This window comes from Balearica regulorum, chromosome 6 (assembly GCF_011004875.1).
Source record: "Balearica regulorum gibbericeps isolate bBalReg1 chromosome 6, bBalReg1.pri, whole genome shotgun sequence".
Taxonomy (NCBI): domain Eukaryota; kingdom Metazoa; phylum Chordata; class Aves; order Gruiformes; family Gruidae; genus Balearica; species Balearica regulorum.
The window spans coordinates 7,068,960-7,092,922 of record NC_046189.1 but is presented as its reverse complement, the minus strand read 5'-3'; positions in this window follow the sequence as shown (position 1 = coordinate 7,092,922).

The following is a 23,963-nucleotide window of genomic DNA, read 5'->3' as shown; positions in this document are numbered from 1 at the left end:
AACCCAAAACTTTAATCAGGAACTATTTTTGATCATTAACTAATCAATACTTGCAGCAGTTAGTCACTTACAGTCAGCATCCTCCAGAACCATATTATTTCTGTTAGAAAGTACTTGATGGAGCAGCAGTGGAAAAAATACTACACCATCTAGTATTTACAGGTTTTCCCTAAAAATTTTGCTATACAATAAGGTTATCTCTTTTCGAAAAATCTGGCTACTGAAGACAGATTTTTAGGCTAACGTACAAGGAAGTTGCACATTTCTGAAAATCTTGTCCTAATACTTCAATTGTTAAAGACGCAAACGTGGAAGACGCAAGAGGAATTTTGCAGTAAAAACTAAGCATATGAGCAATGAACATTTTGACAGCTACAGAACATTAAAAAAAAAAGGGGGGGAAGCCCACACAACTTCTGAGGTTGTCTTGTCCCCTTCCTTTCATTAACAAGGGTGAAAAATATGCTACCTAATTGGAAAAAACTCTGTGATACATGACATTCTCCCTGCATGTACTGGAATAAATGTGAGCGAGATAATCTGGGCTCATCAGATGGAGGATTGACAAGGCTGCACATAAAACTAATTAATACCAACTGACTTCAAATAAAGCATGGTATAAAAACTACATTATTTTCATTTTAGCTGTCCTAACAGTGGTCACTTCACATGGATTTGGAAAGACAATTGGGAAGCGCACATCGGACAGAAATAGCGCTTTTGAAATTAAAGCAGTAATAAACTTTGCTATTTGTCATTGTCTTATTCATAGGCACAAAAGATGGATCAATGTTTTAAGTCTGCTAAGTTGGGCACAATTACTTTTCAGATTTTATTATAAACCTATTAAGTATGTAACATACCCTAGTACACTGTACAATTCAAGAACAACCTAGCCCTAAGAAGAAATTCTTAGGTAGTACATTAAACCACAAGAGGCTTTGAAGTATGTTTTTTCACATGGAATAAAATTTTTCAATTTCAAATTTTATTCCATTCTCAAATGATCCAGAAGCACATTACTTCACCAAAGGCATCCAAGTGCCTATCCAATTTTTGCAATGGAAACTCTGGAAATACCAAATTTTCCAGTGATATAGTGAAGCTATAATATATGCAAAGTCTTGTGAGAACTTAATGTAGCTTAAGAAACTATATCAAGGAAAAAACGTATCTGAGAAAAATCTGCTTTTATATTTGCTTATTAAAATAAAAATCACTTAACAGTTTAGTACTTCTATTTATGGCATTTGATGTTAATGTTCCAAAAAATAAATTTGTACTTTCCCCTGAAAGTGATTAGTATTGTTCCTGATATTTGCTGTGAGAAGAATTAGTTTAGAAACATCAGAAATCTACTAAAGTTCTTAGTTAAGCATCTAGTCTAAGATATGTGGGCTTTGATTAAAATGCATGTGGATCTCCCCCCAGTTCCCAGAAGCTGTACAAGCAGGACTGTACAGCTCAAGTTGATCAAGGAAGTTTCAGTCACTTCAATACAGAGTCATGAAATCTTCAAAGGAAGTGTTTCTTAATACTCAAGACAATGTGAGACTGTCCACATGGGTGCAACTGATCCTGGGATCTAGCTGTTATGACCTTAAGTCATGCATTTCTGGTTTACGGTTCACATGTAAATAGCTGTTCTTCTGGACTGAACAGCCCCTATAGTTCTCACATTGCCTGTTATTTTTTCTTTCCACCTTCAGTATATTTTCATCCATTTACTACAGAAAGTGCATCATTTCCATAGTACTACAATTATTTGGGGGCAGGGGAGGACACGGGTACGAACGATGACGACGGAACCAAATCAAACATAACCTTAAACAAAAGCCTCTTAAAGACCTGCTGAAGTAGTCTGCATTTTTCTATTGTACGCAATAAACTTTACCACTAATTAAGGACTGTCAATAAAACACGAGAAAATAAAAACAAAATGGGAAATGGTACCTTAAAACTTAAAGGCAGTCAATTTTAACGCTTCAGGCTTCAAGTTGTTTGTGCTTCCTGACCTCTACAATCCTTGGTCTTTTATATACCACAATGCCTTATTTAAGCTGTTTGGTTTATCATTCCTGCATCCAAATCTCTGACTTCATTCCCAGCAGTCAGACACAAAACAGCAATCTCCGCACACACCTCCCCCCCTCACCCCCCAAATCATTAGAGGTTTGACAGAGTTTAATTATTGCTTGAATAGCTTATCAAGTGTCAAAGGACACTGAGGAGCCCAGGCACTGAGCAGACGACGAGCTGTCAGTCACATCACTAAACCCAGTCCCCCAACTATTTGTTGCAAAAGGTTGAGCAATAAGCATTGACAACTTCAGCCTGATACTAAATCTGCATAACAGTCAAGTCGGTCATTGATTAACATCTTTCCAAAAGTAGCAAAATTACTTCAATCATCTTGGCTGTGCTAGAGAGCTGAGAAGAGAGAGCTGTTTGCACTTGCTTTTACTACCATGAGTTTGGGAAGTGTACGTGGAATATGTGTTACCACTAAGAAGGTAACCCTTTCCAGAAGCCAATGCTTCAATCCTTTCCATGCTCTGCCAGAAGTTTGATTTAGCAAGTCTAGCCATAACCTACACCATTTTATAACAGGAATGGTTCAGTGCCAGCCCATTACCCTTGGGACAGCAAAATGCCAATTGCTCAGAGTTGAAGAACCTTGAGCTAAATCAATATCATTTATTCAGATAATTTATTCATTACTCAGGAATATATGATTTTTATGAGTAGGCAAACAAAAGGAACCCAGAGATGCAATGCATATTCAACAGCTAGTCTTCCTTGTCTTCTGTGCCACACAAAAGCCATCCAAATCCAGACTACTTGAGGGCATGTCTCAGTGCTTGTGAGTAGATAAGAGCATGAATGTATAGACTCAACTTGCTTAGAAAGTTAAATCAAAAACATCTTCCATGAAGTCTCTAAGAGACTTTTGTTGTGTTAATTGTGGCCTACGGAATAGACCGCTAGAGAACGACATGTCACTCTTATCTTTCCCAAACACCACCATCTTATAACTTTTCCCTTATGTTTTTTTCCCCTCCCCTTCATGACTAGCGACAGAGTGGATGCTGGTAAGCATGCATCTATCTATAAGCACATTACATTGGCAATAAATATGGGCCGTATGTCTTTAACTATATTCAAGCTCTCCAAGACCCGGTATAATGTCAGTCATATCCCTTAACCTTATTAGCCAAGGTTTTACAAAGTGTCGAGTCCAGACATACAGGTTATTATCCAAATACACCGAACACTTTGCAGCCCTCATTATCCTCAGGACATCATCATTGCACATACCTGCCTAGGTGATATATTTTTTTCCTTCTAGCATACCTATATTTATTCACTTTCAGCTAAAAATCTGCATAAGGAGATCACCTCCAGAACTGCAGGCATTAGCTACCCAATGCTTTGCTGCAAGAAAAGAAAAAAAGTCAAAAGTCAACACGTGTCTTCTATAGAGATTTTAGTAACGTTCTTAAACATCCCTGCAGATTTAACCAGTTTCATTGCATTTCTGGACAGAACTGTTTTGTCATAGTAGGCTTAGTCCCCAAACTGTCACTGTGTCCAAGTTCAAGTTTCATCTGGTTCTGTAACACTAGTTGTAAATACAGCTGTCATTATGTTTTACATCATGCCATAACAGGCAGCTAAAACACCAAAAAAAGCTACATCTCAAAAACACAACAGAAAAAAACAAAGGACCATCAATACAGCTCCTTGCAAGGGGATTTTTTCCACATGAGATCTTCGTACAAACTTTGTCTTTACAGTAAACCACTCGAGGACACTGATGCAAGCCCAATGGCTGGGTAGGACAGTGGTTCTTTTCCCTGAGGGAAAACCAGTCTGGTTAGAAAGGAATTTTCTTCAAGTGACAGGGAACTGTTGTGCCCTGTGAACTGTAAACAGCCTTCAGCAGAAAGTAGTAAGCATTTACAGGCTCTTCTCTCAATCAGCTAATATCAAATCTTGGGCCTGATGAAAGAAGCTAGAAGCTGCCGTGCAAGGATTTCATCTAGAAAATTAACATGTTTTCTAAATCTGTAATTTAGTGTTTATTTGCATGCTTGCATCTTCCCAGAATCCTATTGCTAGCCCTCTTTCTGAGCACCCCTTTGCCCCCGAACAATAGCTGAGCAACGAGGTGTACCTGTGAGGACTGAAATATTAATTCTTTTGTACAGATGGCTGTGAGGCAAAACCTCACCACAAGAAGCATTAGTGCTGTCCTACCGCCTCCTAGAGCATCCAGAGCTAACAACTAGCATCCAACACCATCCTGACACTCAGAGTTTCACAACAGATGCAGGTTAGCATCTGGAAATATTAACAGCAGTTTAGTTTCTAAGCAAAAAGCCACGCAGTATGTGATAGCACAGCCTGTGCATTTAAGAGCTCTCTCTGAAGACTCTACCCCTCCCTAACAACAACAGCACGTGACCCACTCATTCAGAAATGGGGGAATTGCAGCTTCCTGACATTTTATACTCAAACAGCTCTCTGAAGAGAAAGCTCATATAGTCTCCTACTGAATCAGATTCATTTAAGTGGGTGGTGAATTGAACCAGCATATGCTAGGCTTAAAACTGCTTCAGGAGGGAAAACATTGTGTAAGATACCAGATCTTTTGATTTTTCCCATACACACACAAATAATCGTTGAACTACTACACCATTAAACCTCTTCCATAGTAATACATAACTTAAACAGACTTCATTTGAATTCACTACAAAATTCCAGATAATTCATATTTCACCCAAGAAAGAGAGCTGTGTTACAACACTTGCTGAATTGCCACCGACTAACTGTTGCCAAGTAAGCATGCTGAATTCCAAGCAGAGATTTAAAGCCTAAACACTTTGGTGGAGGCAAGACACATTTGTCTTGTTTAGTGCCTAGGAAAACCACAGTATATTAGGTGACTCTATTGTTCTGCTCTTAAAAATACAGGTACTGACCTCACAGATAGGGCTGCTGATCCAGGTAAGCAGAGCTGGGATGATGACAGCAACAAGACCAATCAACAATCCAGTGATCCTCAGCAAAAGCAGGGTTATAAGTCAGGCCCAAAGACCAGTCCAGAAAATCCAAACAGTAAGTCAGAAACAAGACTGGGACCAGATATACTTAAACCAGCTCAATCCAAGTCTGAAGTTCAGGCTGGAGCTTAAATGAGCTCCTGGGCTGATGGGCTGCAGGTGCAGATAGAGGGCCAGGTGAAACTGGTCAGGGCAATTACAGCCTAGGGCTGCCCTGAGGGCTGCCCACCAATTACCCCTGACTTTGCCTAACTCCCTTTTGAACCTCTCTTAAGCACCTGGTTTAGGCCGGCATCAGAGGCTTGTATAAGGCTAGACAGACTATTGGTCTTGCCATGTGTGGCTCTTCTCAAGTTAAGTGATTTTCTCTTTATAGCTCTGTGTATTGTTTGCATGTGCTCTGTTTCAATTCAGGTAGAGAAGGAAATGCACGAGGGTATACTGGGCTCGTACTCCACTCGCACCTATGCATAGCTGCTGCTTAAATTGCTGCTAACATAATGTCAGCATCCAACTGCATGCAGGGCAATCACCTGCAGCAGTAATGCACAGGTGGGACTTTTGCCCCACATTTATGACTACAGCTCTCCTGTTAATGCCATTGAAAGCAAAATTTGACCAAAAACACTACAGCAAATGTCTTTCAATTCAGAATCCAGAGTGAGATCTGAATTTCGCAGCCACTCTCTAGAAAGTAATTCGCCTATCTGGGCCAACTGATGTCCCAAAGCAGCTTAGAAGATCACTTTTAGAAGCTCAATTACAACTGTACTGTAACATCTACTAAAAGGAAGTGTAGTAAGATATTCAGCTGTAGAAACCAAAGTGATAAAATGCAATTATATTGCATGTAATAAAACAAATAACGTTGATATTTTGACTGACACAAAGGATCATGTTTCTGACGCATGTCTGGGACTTATTATTAAACAAAGGTTTTCACATACACATTACATTCCTCTACAGAAAAACAAAAATGACCATACAAAGAATTAAGCTATTATATTCCTTCTGCTCCACCGCACATGAGTCCAAACAGGAAAACAATTAATTTGTTCCTTTTCCTTAAAAAATAATAGAGAAAGCAGTTTTATACCTCATCAAAAGACAAAAAGGTTTTTACAAAGGTTCTTTTTCAATGTTCATGTTAAAAGGCTCATTTTAAACAGACAGTATTTCAGAAGAGAGAAGATGTATCATTTCCTTTTGTTGTTATACATGAATATATCCTCCAGCCTGTCAAACATCTAAACTGTAAGCTGAGATTCCTAAAACCCTGCCAGGCTTACTTATTTTTAAAATTCTTATAGATCTTTTTTCTGAAGATATGAAGATTGTGAAAACAGACATCAGAGAAAGGGGATCAGCCAATTTTCCAAATTAAAGTCACAAACCATGTGAACGAAGGGATGAAATAGTATCAAACTTCACTATGGCAGTGTTGACATTCACACGTTTGTTAAACATGGCAAAACTGGAGACACCTTCCAGACCACACACTTTGGCCTACCGCATTTGAGGAATGGAAAATACTTCTAGCAAAAATAGTCAAACAGTAATAGTGGTGTTATTGGTATTTTAAATTTGAGATGCGTGTTTTTCAGCATATATTTAGTTCTGGAATTACTTAAATACTCAGCTTTAACAACACGTCTGCATCTGCTGCAGTGAACTGCAGATCATGCTCTCTACTTACTAGGGAAGTCCAACACAAATGGAATGGAAGTGCTCTGTTCATCTAAGGAAGGGTTTCCTTTGGGTACCCGCTAAAATAAATCATCGATTAAACCAGAGATGATTCTTGCCAAGCACTGACACAAGTTAAGTGCAAAACTGACTTTAATACCCTTAAAATTATATAAAGGATGCAATTCAGTTAATTTAGTGAATTATTTTTATCTCCCATGAAGAAAAGATTACATTATCAAACACGTTATGCATTTGTATGATGCCGTGATGTGTTTTAGAATGGACTCTATTCACCAGTAACATCTGTCTTCTGAGGGTTTTCATATGCTATTGCACACGGTGTAAGTACTACAAACATTGCTAAACATTTCTAAAAGCTGCATATGTGCTGTAGATCAAGCTACGGCCGTGACTACTTAGATTGTTTTATTAACACCACATACATTAATTAAAATTTTTAAAAAAACCTGCCAAATCAAATGTCGCTCTATGTATGTGTGTGTGTGTGCACCCTTTGCATATTTGTGCATAGAAAACGTATGTCTGGGAATATTGTCCGTGTCGGTTTTGGCTGGAGCATGGCACACTGGGAACCAGTATGATTTGCTGTATGCTTCAAAAGCAACATTCACTTATATATGATTCACAATATATGATGTCTCTGCATTTTCCAAAAAAAAGTGTTACAGCAAAGATTCCTATAATTAATCAGTGTTACCAAGACAGCCTCAGAGGCAATAACACAACCCTCAAATCCTGCCTTGCTGTACGTTGTCCTAAACCCAATGGACTAAAGCACTTCACTTGTGTTGGTTCTGAAGCAGCTATAACGTTTGGGATGGTATTTCTCTCATCTGTTCATCAGCTAAGACAAACTAGCTGATTTGATGAGTGCTCCTACTCTTTTTCTGTAGAAACAGAAAACAATACATTTGATTCATTGCTGAAATTTTTGAGGCAGTACATGGGTAAATCGTGATTTCGGAAGTGCGAATAACAGTTTCAGGAAGCCACTCCAACAGCATTTCGGGCTATGCTTGGTGTGATATGTTCTCACTAAAGCTGTGCAAGGAAGGCTTTTTGGTTGCTTCAACTATTGACTTAAAAATGGAACTGCTTTAGAGAAGAGAGAGTTGAACTGCTGCAGCTTGCTTTGATGAAATAATAACAATTTTTTTTCAGTTCAATCAGAGGGATCTATAGCAAAGCTCTTAGCTTTCAGGCTCACGGAAGCAAAGCAGCGAAGGGCAGCAAGTGGATTTTAACCTTGCCTTGAGCTCTACCTCCCCTCTAGACTGTACAGGATATCCCTTTAAAGTGGATATCCTGCTTTGTACACGTCGTGTAAAAACTCAGAGAGGACAAGGGAGTGAGACCAACTCTCCAGTACGGTATCTACGACAATGCAGATGGCTTCTGTGATGACCTGCTCCATAACTTTCAGAGGGACTGAGGTGAGGCTGAGTGCCTTTTGGTTGTCCAGGTCCTGCTTCCTTTCCTTTTTGAAGACAGATGTAACGTTTGGGGTTTTTGTAGTCGCTGGGGAACATCTGCAACTGCTGTGACCTTTCCAATGCTGGACAGCAGCTTCGCAATGACATCTCTGTCCTGCGTCACCTTCAGATGCGTTCCATCTCGTCTCCTGGGCTTATATAGGCGCAGCTCACTGAAAGAGTAACAGTAGTAAATGATGTTGCCAATTCTGCATGTTTTATAATGGGAACCACGTACAGCGATTCTCTCTGTCTGAAAACAGTTTGTCATCTCAACCACAACCAGCTTCTGGAACTTTTGCAAGCAGCACAGAAATGGAATATATTATGATTATTATTATTATGATGATGACTACTGTTACTATTATTCAAATTTCAGCACTTTAAAGGTCTCGCGATTTTGAAGAAATTTTTAACGATGAAACGAAAAAAATTAAATAAACATGCACTTTGATATCTCTATCCAGTGTTACATTACAGATGACAAAATTAGGGAATGGGAATGCTTTCTCAGAGCCTGATGTAACATGTTGGGCATTATGGATTTCCAGATTTACCATATCCCACACAGATATTAACAGCCACTGTGGTCATTTCTGTTTATGAAATCTCATTTCTGAGGTTCTGAATCATCAAGTAAATCTGAGTCAGAAAAATATTGCTGCTTTAATAGACACAATCAACAAGAGAATGGGGGCAGAGGAGGAAACCTCTTATTGTTACAAGTAGCAACATCTTTCTTCATAATTACCAAGATTTATTTGAAAAAAAAAAAAAAAAAAGTTGTTTACTGAGTGAAATTATCAGCGATTTATGTGTAGCTATGGCAACTTTGACAAAGCACGAAAAGGAAAAATGGATAAAGCAGAAAAATAAATTTGCAGGGAGATTTGGAACAAGTAAAATTGAAATTTTCCAAAATCGAGTGCATTTCCATTTAAAAATGTTCCTCTTAAAAGGAAATGAAAATTCTCCCAACAGCCTGGTTTTTTAGCGTACAATCAGTTTTTATAACTGGAAACCTGTCAAAGAAAAATGAGTCCATTTTCTACAGCAAGAGAGAAAGAAGAGCTTCAACAAGAGATTTTTAACTGCGTACAAAAACAGGCTTTTGCTTCAGATTTAATCCTATAATCACGCACAGTATGCAGACAGAAAATGTTACAGTATTTACTTGTAGTTGAATTGACTGAGAAAAGTGTTACTGTTAGGCACTTGCCTTATCTTAAGAAGCATTAAATCTGCTGGATGTGATGAAATCTGTTCCAAAGTGTTTATCAAACACTGTGAAAATCGGCAAGATTAGTAACACGGCAATGTCATCATCTGTCTAGTCAAGGGTAAAAGGTTCTTGGAAATGGGAGAAGTAGAACATATTTACTTCAATGAGTAACCTCAGAAAACTTTGACATATTATGCTGGAAAATCCTGGAATATAGATGCCGTTCCTATACAGTAATTCTTTTGAATACACGATCAAAAACTTTGCATGGCTTTCAGCGCGCTTTGGCCAAAGTCCCAGACAGTGCAGTCATTCCCAGGGCTTATGCTTTGAAACTACTGCCCTAAACAGGAGCTCAGTCTCACACCACAGTGAATACCAGCTACGGGAGGAGAAAACACCTGCTTACCTGAATCCTCTGCTGTCACGGAGAGCAGGGGTGGAGTGCGCTCCTCCAGCACGGGTAGCTGATGGGCGTGCGAAGAGGTGAAAGTCACCTTGTCACCAGCAGAGACATGCGAATGGCACTTAGTCACTATGGAAGACTTGGATGGGTTCTTCATGAGCATCATTATATGTTGTAGCTGAGTCAGAGATGCTTGATGGTACAACCTCCCCACTACCACCACTTGGTGTTCTCAGGCAAAACCTCTCGTCTTCTGACATCGCTCGGCATGCTGCACAGAGACTGCTGTTTCCTGCAGCTTATTATCCCCCATTTCCATGCTTTAGCAGCATGCGGCTTCTAGGTATAGCTAGGTTGTTTGGGAGTTTGTGCTAGAAACCTACCCTGTATTTACAACTCTGAAGCGATTTAGTTAAAACATTTAAAAGAAAATCAGCTTTTTTTTCTACTTGTTTAGCATTATTCATGGACATATTCATGATAAAAATCAGAGATCTAGCAAAAGAAGAAAATTATGAGAAAAGTATATGTGCTTAAAAAAAAACCAAACAGGAGTAAAACCAGTTAAATGTAAGAAGTAACCAGGCTTGTCAGAGGAAAAAGCAAAATAACAGCAGACCTTTGACAGGAAGACCAAATGTAATACTTGTTTTAAAATAAGGAAGAATTGAGCAGGAACACTGTGTAAAATAGAGAGATCTCATTTGTATTTAGTTAAAAAAAAAAAAAAAGGCATTTTAAAACACCACTTTTTGACAAAGGAAATATTCATGTCCAATGTTACCTACTATGTCCCAAATTGGGGGCCTTTTACAAGTGTGTTGCATCTGTCTTACAAAGGCAGCAAGTGTATGTCCCTGGAAATCTGTGATGTTAGACATTAACCTTAAAAGCCTATACTTTTTAGTGGGTATTTCATATTTCCATTCCTTCCAAACATTGCGTGCTTGTGGAAAATGAGTCGGAAGAATTAAACAAAATTTTCCTTCTAAACAGCAGCTTGAGAGGTAATTACATCATTAAACAGAGACCTCCGGGGCTGCTCAAAGCACAATGCTGGTTGCACTTTGAAAAGACACCGCTGCTCCTCATCCTGCCGGCTCCACTGAGAGGGGGAACCGTACCCCTCTGCCCGTTAATGCTCCTTACGGATTGCTCCCGAGAGCAACGTGCCACATCGTGCTGCACGGGATTGATGGTGAGCAGGCAGCGCAGCCGCCTGCGAAGCAAGAGCTGTGCACTTTCATCATGGCTCATTGCCACGCGGTCCAATAACAGATAGTCCAGCTCCGCGAGTCCCAGTATGGCACAGTGTATTAGCATTTGTTAGATCTGCAATTGATTGGGCTTCGGAGAAATACAGTTGTGAAGCAGATTGGTAAACTGGTTTTAATCTAATCACACAGCCTGGCTGTAATCTAATGTAATGGCACCCATGAATAACCTTGCTGGATCATAACCTATGATATGGAATGCAAATGGAGTTGGTAACAAATAGGAAGGCCAGATCGGGAGATTTATTAATATCTTTCAAGACACAGAGATATTGGCTGTATTCACAATGGGTAGTTTGGAGCGTACAATCTTCATATAAGATGTAGGAAACACATGCTGTTTTGAATCTGTGGGGATTTAATGCTATATAAAATCATTCCCCAACTGAACATGTATCATAGCAGCAGTGATGCAATGACTACACTTCTGGCTAAAAGTGATACCTGCACTGCTGCCTCATTTAGGTATAACATTACTGGATTTTTTTTTTTTTTCCTGAAAAGTTTCTAAGAAAAACTGAAAAAGTAATCAAGATAAAAAATAGTATATTGAAAAATCAAATTAAATAATAACCATCAGTTATTTTTTTCTAAAGTAAAATAATTGTGTTGTTAAATGTAGAACAAAAGCATAAGTAAAATCCACGGCATATGAACAAAATTCCTTACAGCTGCATTGCCTTCCAGCTATGCAGATCCCTCCACTTCTGTGGCACACTTAAATTTTTTTTTTTTTTAAACAGTGCTGTGTCCATATTCAATATTCATGTAATTAGGCCTTTTGACTGACTTCTCCCATCCTGGAATTGAATGAGCAATTTTATATCATAAATTCCAGCTGATTCAGTGGGTGGTGAAAAGACAGCGATTCTTTTATTCATCTAGAAAGCTCAGGAGATGGCTTTCCGAAAGACATCTGGATTGTCCCACATTGTATTTCAAGTCTGAGGTGCCCACTGCGCTGCATCTTGGCAGATACAAGGTTCCCCAAAAGCTCTTTTATTTGTCTCTGTTCCTTTACTTCGATAGCGAGTATCAACAAATGTCAGCAAACCAAGGATGTTTGTGATGCTATTGCAGTCACGCAGAATGAGGGCTCCTAATAAAAAATACAGCGCGTGTTGAGACATACAGTCTGCTCTTTTCAAGCTATTGCTGCTTGGCACCCATGAAGTCCTAGTGAACTACTCCAACCAACCCATGAGCAGGGATGCGCCATCCAAACAGATGGCTGCAACTACAGGCAGCCAAGAGACCGCGGGTTTTTTTCATGATGTGTGGGTGTTGACAGCATTTCCAGACATAAATCCAAATGGCTGTCAGTTCTGAGCTTCTTGTCTAAAGAGGATACGTCAGCGCTAATCTACCTCTGAGACAGATTACCCTTCACAATAGAAAATCTTCTCCTTATTTATAATTGGTTTACTCTTAACACTTGCAGATTTTTCCTTTCCTCAGCTGTTACGTAGTGGGTTTTGGATGCCTTTAGCTACAGTTCACCTCTGAGGTAGATGGATCTCAAGAATGAAAGACTAATTTGCACATGACTTGGGGGTTTGACGTTTAGTCCAATACATAGGGCTAATTACAAGCTAGCATAGAGGCATGGGTATTGAAAAAGTTTTTTGGCTTTATACATGTTTACACACAAAATAACATGCGGGCACATTCCTGTTCTGTGTTGACAAACGACGAATGATTTCACATTTGGTGTGCCGCTGTTACATACTGTCAATGTTGTGTAAGGTGCTTATGATCAGGAAGATTCCTCATTCCCAACTAGGTCACAGTAGAATTGCTACACTGTTTTTTAAAGGACCAAGCTGATGTATGTAATAAGAGCACATGACCTGTCAGGATTTAGTGACAAACTGTCAAAATCAGCTAGGTAAGGCTTAAGGCATACCCAGTCTACACAGAGTATGTGGAAGCTTTCCAACAACCATTAATTAAATAGAATGGTGAACCAAGTTTTAAAAAGCTGATTTCACCTAAATCCGCATACCGATAGCTGCTCTGGCATTGCCCAATGCAAATAAAAGTATTAAGAAAATTAAGGAATGCATAGAGGAAACAGTAGAGGACTATGCCTAGTCTGCCTCAATACACAAATACAGTTAGATGGTATTTGCAATAAATCAGTGACAGAACGTTTCCATCAGCTTTAATTTGCACTTACCTTCTCTATTAGCTCACATCAGCCCTAAAATAGCCTTTGTTTATGCATTACGTCCTGCTGTAAAGTAAATCGCCACAGCCTTCTGCAGCCCAGACCTCAGATGAACTCTTGACAAGGCATGGTAATTCCAGAGAAACGGCATCAGTTCAGTATTAATTCAAGAAATGTGCATCAAAACTCTCAGTACAGTTAGTTGCATCAGGTGAAACGAGCTTTCTTTGGATCGCAAGCCAATGGCAGCCCAGCACAAAGCATGTTATAAAGCTATCTTAAGATCGATTAAATAAAGACAAAGATAAAAATCGGTACATTGCATTCTAATTTTCTTTTCAACAAATGACAGATTGATTTGAGAAGGCCTAAAATCCTTTTGTCCCTGTTGCCCACGTGGCTTCCTTCACGTGCCATAGCAATACTTGACATTCAATTAGGAGACGGGAAGAGGCAGAGCCTTCTAAAAATTCATGTTGCTTTTTCCCCCTCCACTCCATTCCCTGTTAGTGAAGCCTTTCATACCTCTTGGGGGTGACTAAAGGCTGATATACTTTAGCTTGAGGCACCACTGAAGCATGGAGATGGTGCTTTGGTGTCTTCCTTCATTCCCAGGTGAGCCCATGGACACACAAATAATTCCTCTACCTTCCTCTACTCAAGACTGGGGTTATCCTTCTGTTTATTTGCCAAGTTATCACAGTACTTAAAAAGCTTTATGAGTGTGTTTATAGAGAAGACAAGCATTAATAAGAGGCTTCCTGGGCTCTCCCTTGGAAAACAAGTCACTCAAGAACCCAGCAGATGTTTCTGCCTGTCAGAGGGACAGGAACTTCATGGACTCATTTCCTCATCTCCAGGAACCCACCCAAGAGCCGGGCTTCTGGCAGACAAAGCCCTAACCTGCCCAGAGGCACGACAGTTTGAAGTGCTATATCGCTCTCATAAGCTTGCTGTGGACAATTATATTTTCTCCTGTGGATCCTGTGGAAGCGATGTGTATGGGCTGCAAATTCAACATGAAAAAAAGGAGTATCTTACACAGATTATCAGCAGCTGCGCATGAGGTTCTCATTTGAAATTCTCCCATAATTGTAAAGGGCCCCTTGAGAAGAACAAATAAGCCTTGCCATGTTTCCTAATCTTGCTACAGTAGTTATACAGAGAAATGTTCGCTCCTAATGATGACACAAAAGCTGCTGTAAGCTTTTCTTCTGCAATGCCGCTGCTTATATCAGCTATTATTCAGTTATTCCATCCTAACAGCGGAGAATCATTTTTGTGCTTTTCATTCTTCCTCCCAGAGGGCAACAGATGTAATAACTTATTCCCCGTCTGGCACATTAAGGCTTGAAAAATTAATGCAGTGCTGCTGAGATTTCCACTTTCCGCTTTACTTAGAGTGCCAAAGCTTTGAATTTCAGTGAAAAAATATTAAGTAATAAAAAGCTTATTTTAAGTTTGTTAATGTACTTGTCTGTTTTAATGCCTTTCCGTGGTTTCCACAAAATAAGAATTCCAGTGACTAATCATCCCAAATTTCTTTTACTTCTAAGTTATTACTCTACTGTCTAATTGAGACCTCTCCCATTCCACAATTATGATATACAAACTAAAATATAAACACCAGTATTATGTTAAAAAAAATCAATTAAGAATTTCAAATGAATGCAGATATGATTACTTGCAATGTTTTATCAGGTCGCTCACAAACACTCCCTGGTCACATCACCCTGCAGCCCAATCAGTCCCATACTGCTCTGTACACGTAGCTTATGCTTTATACTCAGATCTCTCCATTCCTTCAAAAATATTGTCCAGTTACATGAGTTTTGTAAAAGAGAATAGTAGTTCAAACCAAATTTCACCTGTGTTTTATTGCTTTTGCTCAAACTGTCCCTTTGGAAGCAGCATGAAAAGCAAACATTGCATTACTATGTGAAGCTTGCCTGGGGTTGTGATAACTGTGACACAAGGCTTGCAGCAGAAAAATCAGAGCCCAGTAAGGTGAAGGTTTCATCACAGAGGGTCCAGAGGAGGTCACAGAGATAAACGCACCATGTAATCCTTGGGAGAAGTACAGGGGAAGGGTTTATGTATATCAATGTGTTTTCCTCTAAATTAGCACTATCTAATCATTCTTGTCGTACACCTTCAACAGGCACATCTACAAAGTGGCTACCTTTGCAAATAATAAACAGACCTATACCAGGTGATTATAGTGAAAGAAAAGAGGCAAAGAGTAGTAGAGTGTGAGCTGAAAGCTGAGAATGAAATCAGAGATGGGAACTACTTCTCCTCCAAAAATAATGCAGAATTTTTTTTCTGCCCTCTCCCAGATCTTCACAGTGGAAGAGATGAAACAAGCCCTTGATTTAGACTTTATCTGTGCAGAAGTCAGTTCTTAGTGTCAAAATTCATACCCAAAAGGACAGGGTGGAAAGCCTCAAATTATATATACAGGTTCAAATTTATTAGCAGTTACAAAAAAAGAAAATGCCAGGCAATTTTCCCTAGCACTGTAGAGCATCTGCTAATGCTACTGCTTCGTGTATTCCAAGCCTGCAAGCATGCGAACCAGCATTAACTACACATCATATCAGGCTGTCCTTTCACTCCTACATACAGCCACTTAGCTCACTTTTCCTCCTTGGATACAAATCCTCAAGTAATTTCTCCTTTCTCCTCCAGGCTGCTGGCTGGGCCCCAGAGAGTGCTGAGCGTTAAAGAGCGCAAACGTCATATTTCCAGTCTCTGGCAACGCTTGTTCCTTTATTCCACAGAGAGGGATCTCTGTTTCCTTAAAAGCTGGCTTTGCTGATTCAGGCTTCCTCCTCTCAGCAGATTTCAGTGCAGTTTGATCTATCAGCATCAAAGACATCCTTCTGTTCAGAGCATGCCTCAGCGATCAGACAATAAGCAGCAGAAAAGTTTCAAATGAGACTAGTGGTTCCCCAGGAGACCAAAGGCAATTAATAACATGTTTTTCTGCAAGGAGCAAAGCTAATGAAGCCTGATTTCCTACACATCTGAGACATTCATCTTCTACCCTGTCTGTAAACTGTTAACCCAGTTAGCAGCGTACACCGAGCTCCTCTGCCTCACGCCTCCTGGTCTCACCTGCCGATCCCTCCTTACCCAATTCGTCCTGTATCGTACTGTGACGAAGAATCTTCTTGTTTAAACAGTCATCTTTGACAAACATCCACTTTCCTCTTGTTCCTACCAGGACCTCCACAGGGTCCTCGGTTTCCTCTGTGCACATTTATTTAGTCTATCACTTGCAAGATGACACATGCTGTCGCTAGCCCAGAGCCTTGTGGGTACTCGGGGCCAGCAAACTGCTGCCAGGCAGAATGAGTAATATTTTCACCTTCGGCAAAAGGCATATTAAAGCACATGCCAAACTAGCAGTTTCAATGAAAACCATAGGCACTTCACAGCTATGAGACCTCAGTTCAGCCAGAGTCGCCAAGTTTGGCTGAAACAGGCCAATAAATACAAAAGTTATCAGGAAGCACTGGACAAGTGAGACAGAAGGAGCAAGAAGAAACAGTGTGAGTGCAAAAATTTTCCTTTGAAAACCAGGCAACCAAAAGAACAAAGAAGTCTTTCAACAGCTGAACTGCGACCCTGACTCAGTCACATATATTGATCAGGATCTGAGATGAACTACTGCAGTGGTGACACAGACCATCTTTATTTTTTCAAATAAAGATGTGTAAACTGTAATTTTATTAATAGCTGGATCACGATGGTTGACTGCCATTTTAAAAAATGAACAATGTTAAGCTACAAGATGAAGAGAAGTTGATCAGACTGAGACTAAAAAGACTCAAACTTAAGTCATTTAGTTCCCCTCAAGTGTGTGATTAAACGGGATTATTCTCTTTCAAATTATGTGGGAGCATACTTACTTAGAGGAAATCTCTGAGCATAGCTATCCAGCTGCTCAAGGGACTCATCCTGTGCATGCTTCAGATGTAACTTTTGAACACAGCATTTAATCTATTAGCAGGAATGTGAATGGGTAATTACTTTCATCTAGAGTTGCTCACCAAAATTTTTAAGCCAACATCTGACCCAACCTACAAGCCAACAGGCCTGCCATTAGCTGGGATTTAGAACAAAGCATACAGATTGAAGTGGCCAATACTATGGAACTACTTAACGACATCTCTTGCCTAATATCTAGGTTAACTGGACTGTACCTTGTCTTCAGTCATGTGCTACCATCAACAGTTTCAAGTGGGAACCGAGCAGACTTTGCAAAATACTCTTTCAAGAGAAGTTTTCATTGAGCAGGTGGCAACTCAGAAAAACAGAATAGTCTTTATGAGATGCTGCCTACCTTCCAGTTACCAGCTTTCTTATAGGTCACAGCATGTTAGATTGTGGTTGCTGCTGCTTGTAATAAAGTCTGCATGACTTGCTTGCAGATTTCTCTTTCTTCTTCTTATGAAATCCAACTCTACAGCTAAAAAAAAAAAAATAAAAAAAATCAAAGGACCGTAACATCACTAAGACCATAGTAGTGGGCAATTTAGACCACAGATCCAAAGAAGTCTTGACAGTTTTGTTTTGTTTTTTTCCAGATACAAACTGTCATATGGATATAAGTAAGTCAGCTATACTAATTGCAGATGTTGAGACTGAGGCATATAATTTCTGCAAATGGCCCAGAATAAGTGTCCTTATTTCCCATAATCCTCCCAGACATACCGCATTTATTAAACAGTACTGTGGTTATCCTGTTAACTTCTGCTTTCTGTGATCAACTAAAATTGAGTAAATAGATGTTGCCATTCTGTCTGATCAGATCATTTACACCTTTGTATTTAGTGGTCCAAGCACAGGAATTACGGAATTGCATCTTTTTCTGAGGGGAGAAAACTTCTGGCAGAACTCATTCATCACGTAAGACCTTTTGTTCACACCATTTAAGAGATCTGCTTGGAACCTAATTATTTAACTTATTTTCTTCTGTTAACTTGCTATTAAAAAGTACGATGATCATGCCTTAGATTTAAACTAGCTGATCACAGGAGCTGGAAATCAATATGTTTCTTGAAGATGAATGGAAATACCATCAAAGGGAGAACTGTTTGTCTGTTATATTTCAAACCGTAAACTAGTTCTAAACTGAGGGGCAGAATAAAAATGCATCAGATGGCTTCACTAAGAAGGAACTTAACAGCAACTTGGACAAAGAATCAAAATAAAAACAAGGTGATAGGAGAAAAAGAGAAAGACCACAAATTAATCATTATTTAGTTTATCTCAGTCATGTCCTAGGTTGACCTCTATCTAGTGCAAAATTGTCCTACATTATAGTCATTAACTACTAGCTCTTGTATTTGTAGAAAATAAATGTTTATGAGAAGAAAGAGATTATTTAATTTTCAAGACAGAGAGTTCCTGCAAACGAATTTGTCAAACATCTGCAAAGCCAAGGAGAAATATTTCATAGCAGAAGTGATGGAAAAGGTCTGACTGAGGATTTACAAACCATGTGTGAAACTATTTCAGACAATTCTTAATCACTAGCTTAAAAATCAGCAGGCTCGCTGAATGTCACTGGTATCAAGGTGAATGTCACACTGCAAAGGATTTTTTTTTAATTGGCAATGCTTGAAATGGATATGAGAGATTTTGTAGGTTATCACAAAAGTGTAGAAAATATAGAAGTGATAGACCACCATGCTGCACTTATTGCAGATGTACCCTTTCACAAAACATTTACTGAAACATTAGAAAATTTGCAGAACATTTTGCTTTAACAGGAGGGAAGGGAAAACAATAAAAATACTTTCAGAGTCAACCCCCTCAAATTTGAAGAAAACAAGTCTCCAAAAATGGAGAGGGAAGAGGAGAAGACACAAACATGAAAAGGAAAAAAGAGACTAAAGCAATTTACAGCGTTCTAAGACCATACAGTAGTGCTGTTTGTGACAGACTTCAAACAGCCTCTTCATTTCATAGAATCATAGAATGTTTTGGGTTGGAAGGGACCTTTAACGGTCACTTAGTCCAACACACCCCCCCCGGCAATGACCAAGGACATCTTCAACTAGATCAGGTTGCTCAGAGCCCTGTCCAGCCGGACCCTTGAATCTTTCCAGAGACGGGGCATCTACCACCTCTCCGGGCAACCTGTTCCAGCATCTCACCACCCTCATTGTAACAAATTTCTTCCTCATATCTAGTCTGAATCAACACTCTTTTAGTTTAAAACCATTACCCCTTGTCCTACTGCAACAGGCCCTACTAAAAAGTCCCTCTCCAGCTTACTTATAAGCCCCCTTCAAGTACTGAAAGGCTGCTATAAGGTGTCCCCGGAGCCTTTTCTTCTCCAGGCTGAACAACCTCAACTCTCTCAGCCTTTGCTCATAGGAGAGGTGCTCCAGCCCTCTGATCACTTTTGTGGCCTCCTCTGGACCCACTCCAACAGGTCCATGTCTTTCCTGTACTGGGGACCCCAGAGCTGGATGCAGTACTCAAGGTGGGGCCTTGCCAGAACAGAGTAAAGGGGCAGAATCACCTCCCTTGACCTGCTGGTCACGTTTTTTTAATGTATTATGTAGCCCAGGATACAGTTGGCTTTCTGGGCTATAAGCGCATGTTGCCTGCTCATATCCAGTTTTTCATCCACCAGTGCCTCCAAGTTCTCCTCAGGGTTGCTCTCAATCCCTTCATCCCCCAGCCTGTATTGATACCAATATTGCCTCAGCCCAGGGGCCTTGCACTTGGCCGTGTTGAACCTCATGAGGTTCACATGGGTGTATTTCTCAAGCTTGTCCAGGTCCCTCTGATTCCATGTTCATGTTTCTCAGACCTACGAAGTCTCTTTTGATTGCCCTTGAGCTACGGTTGCAGCTTCATCGTCACCCACATGGAAGAGCAGTAACAGGTAGCAGTCTGAGGACCGTACCAGGCTAGCAGGTGTTCTAGTGATGTCCTTAACCCAGGCCCCAGGGAGGCAGCAGACTTCCCTAAGAGGAGGGTCTGTCCAGCATATCGGAGCCTCTGTTCCCCTCAGAAGGGAGTCACCTACAACTATAACCCACCTTCTCTTCCTCATGGAGGTGGTCGTATTACAGGGGGTAGGCCTTTCCAACGCTGGCAACACCTCTGGTGTAGCTGGACCATCATCCACATCATCCGTTGACTAGCATTCCACATCCAGAGCCTCATACCTGTTGTAGAAAGGCACCTGGGAAGGCGAGGTAGGCAGGAGGGGGTTCGTCTGCTGTCTCAAACATGGACTTGCCTCCGTTTGCTCCTCTCCTGTCAGCTACTGCCTTCTGTCTGGTGAGGGGAGGATACAGGATCCCCTCGACCCTGGGTTTGTCTGGTGGCTGTTTCTGTTTGTCTCTCAGAGAGGGCAGAGCATAGTTCCACCACCCTCTCTCTTTCTGGCTCCCTGATGATCCTTAACGTTTCTACCTCCTCTCGTAGCTCTGCCACCAAGTTGAGCACATTATCCACTTGGTCACAGCTCACACAGCCATTGTCACTACTGCCATCCGTCACTAGTGCCAGGCTCCGGCACGCCCTGCAGCCCGAGAACTGGGTGGCTGCCTGCGTTCCTGGGAGCTCTCTCTGGGCTGCCACACCCGTTCTGGTGAGGGCAGAGCCCGTAGCTTTCTGCCGGGCGGACGCGGTAGGTCAGCTCCTTCTGGCAGAGCCACCACCGACCGAACTGACTTTCCGAGCTGGCAGGGTGACGACACCCTTCCTGCGCGAACTGACGCACCACACCCTGTTCGACCGCGCTGTTCGCAGCGCTGTGTGCTGCTTTTACGGGGACACACGGACGGACACAACGCCCGGGTCCCGTCAGCGCCTCCCGCGGCTGCCGGCGGGCCCCTCCGCTCCCCCGGCGTTTCCCCGCCTGAGGAAACCCCGCCGTGCGCCGAGATCAGCCGGCCCCGGAGCGGCCCCCCCCCCCCCCCAGGAACCGACTGCCAGTTGCCGTTACACCGCGTTTAAATCTCCCGCCGTTGCCCCGGCAACGCCCAGGCCGCGTGAGCGTCTCCCCGCGAGCGCTGCCCGCGCCTGGCGCCGGGCGTTACCTTACCCTGAGGAACAGTTCGTCTCTTTAGCTATGGCGTAGGGCAGTGACGGTGTACACCTGCCGAGAACCTCAGCACCTAAGCGTTTCAATAAACCCACATCAAGCGTGGGAATATGTCTTGAAATACTGCCGGCATATCCTTACGGCTCGGATGGTTGGCTCCAGGTACGCCCCACAAAACGCTCCCACAACCGGCCGCGGCGGGTTGCGTGCACCCAGCTCGTATCCTACATCAAACGGCCGCCAGACGTTCCGTGTGGCCACGGGAATACCTGTGAAAAACAGGTGGGCTTTAAAATGAAAGAATCGCTGATTGCTTTTGAAATTTCCTTCGAGGACTTCTTACCACAAAAATAAATCGATAAAATATTAACTGCCATTTCAGGTGTTAGGGTAAGGCAACTGCTGTTTTCTCCTTCTCTTTTTCTTCCTTGATTAGAATAACATAACTAGAATACATAAAATTTTTAATAACATCCCTGTTTTTACAATGTAAAACATGAAAATGTTACCTCATATACCAAAATGGGCACGATTACTAAACGTGTTTCAGAGGAGACTAAAACAGTCTTTGGAAGGAGTAACTAGTCGTACATACAATGACTTGCAATGTGCCGAGCATTAGGATGTAATTTATGTTTATTAGAGTTTGTGGGGGTGCAATAAATCATTGTTTTCATTTGTAGAGCATTATTACAGGAGTGATTTAACTGAAGAAATTCTTCCTCATGGCCTATAGGAGTGAAAGGTTAATGGCATAATGAATTCCTATAAAACAAATAGTAGACTTTCACCATCCTTCAGCCAGCAGGTGGTAAATTAGCAGGTAATAAAGTGTGTATGCAATCTGCATTCACAGGCCAATAAATAATATTCAGGGGCTAGTTTTACCTGCTCCAGTTGACAGAGCATTAGTGGGACTATATAGCTCCATAGCATCTGGGAGAGGCACAGAGAGCAAGAGGGAGCTGATTTTGCAGTAGCCTGACTTTTAGCAGTGATATATGTCAGATATTACCAGAGAAGCATATCTAGAATATTATAGCAATGCTCATAAATTCCACATTGTGCTATAATAAAGTACCGCTTCTACATGTGGCAAATACACATTCCTGTGGTCCCTTCAGCTTGTGACATTTACTCTGCCATCCTATTAATACTGGTGGCATTTCATTCTGGTAATGGAATAGCTGGGGGGGGGGGGGAACCACCCTTAATATGCAGCACCACTCTGAAGGCCAACCCCCCCCCCCACTAAAATAATATGCTAGCTCTCACTGTTGAAGTTAAACATATTATCAATGTATTTCTATGAATGGGCATTAATTATCCATTCAGTCTACAACACTTGCGTAATGTGGTGATGCTCTCCAGCTACAAGAAATACTGCTGCATTGCAATGCAGTTAAATGAACTTATTATTAAAAAGGGAAGTACCTTTTTTTTTTTTTTTTTTTTTAAAGCTGTGATTGTATTCTTTGCCCTAACCAGTCTCAGCTTTCCCTTTTCTTTCCAGTTTGGAGAACAGGCCCCCAGGTAATTCCTTGTTGTTGTTATCAATGGTTCTGTACCACACAAGACTTGTATAAGGGGTAGCGTAGTGAATCCCAATGCTGAAAGTAAATTTGTAAGTAAAAGTAAAGAAGTAAAGCAGCTTTGTTAAAGTTTGCTCTTTTTTTTATATTTCCCGTGGAAAGACATATTTTCTGACAAGTAGCTGGAGATTTGGGATAATATTTGAAATTCTTTCACCCTGAAGAGAAGATGGGCCAGGTGTCTGAGAGCATCAGGATGTTGCTGTCTTCCGCCTGAACAGATCGCACGGTGACTCGAATCCTTGTTCTGAGTCCTGCGTACCTTGCAACGCAATCGGCCTCGGAGGCTTGCCTATACTGCAAAAGGAAACCGCTAAATTAAGCCAAGTGGCACCAACCGAACAAGACCGTAGGTCTCCTCAGGGCCCCAGTGGTCCTAAAATATAATTACTGTGTGCATTTGATATTTTTTCCTGAAAACTACCTGTAGCACGAGGCCTGCACAGCAGGCAGAGTGGTGCTTTTCTGGAACGTGGAGGTGGCAGAGGGAGCCAAGGCTGCCGGGACAGCGCCGGGCACCCCTGGGAAGAGCCCACGCCGCTGCCAGGCTTCCTGGGGGACACTGCCTGCCACGGGGCACCCCACATCGCTCCCCAGAGGTATGGCAGAGACTGGTGCCAGGCACGAGTCACAACTACGTTGTAACTAATTGCAAAGCCTCCTCTTAAGCCCATATATATTTATACTTACTGACTTTGGTAACTGATTTTATTACATTCAGGGCAGTTACTTCCATGTTATAAACTTCTTATACAAGTTTATAAACTTGTCTAAGTATAAACATATATCTATATAAACTTGTGTAAATATATAAATATATATATAAACTTATATATAGATATTTGCTGAGAGAAGAATAATTCATATTTAAGCCCTTAGCATTATCCCAAATGACATTTTCATTTGTGAGCTGATTAAAAGAAACAAAAAAACCCCAAACAAACCAGATCAAAAAGATCATATTAATTAGG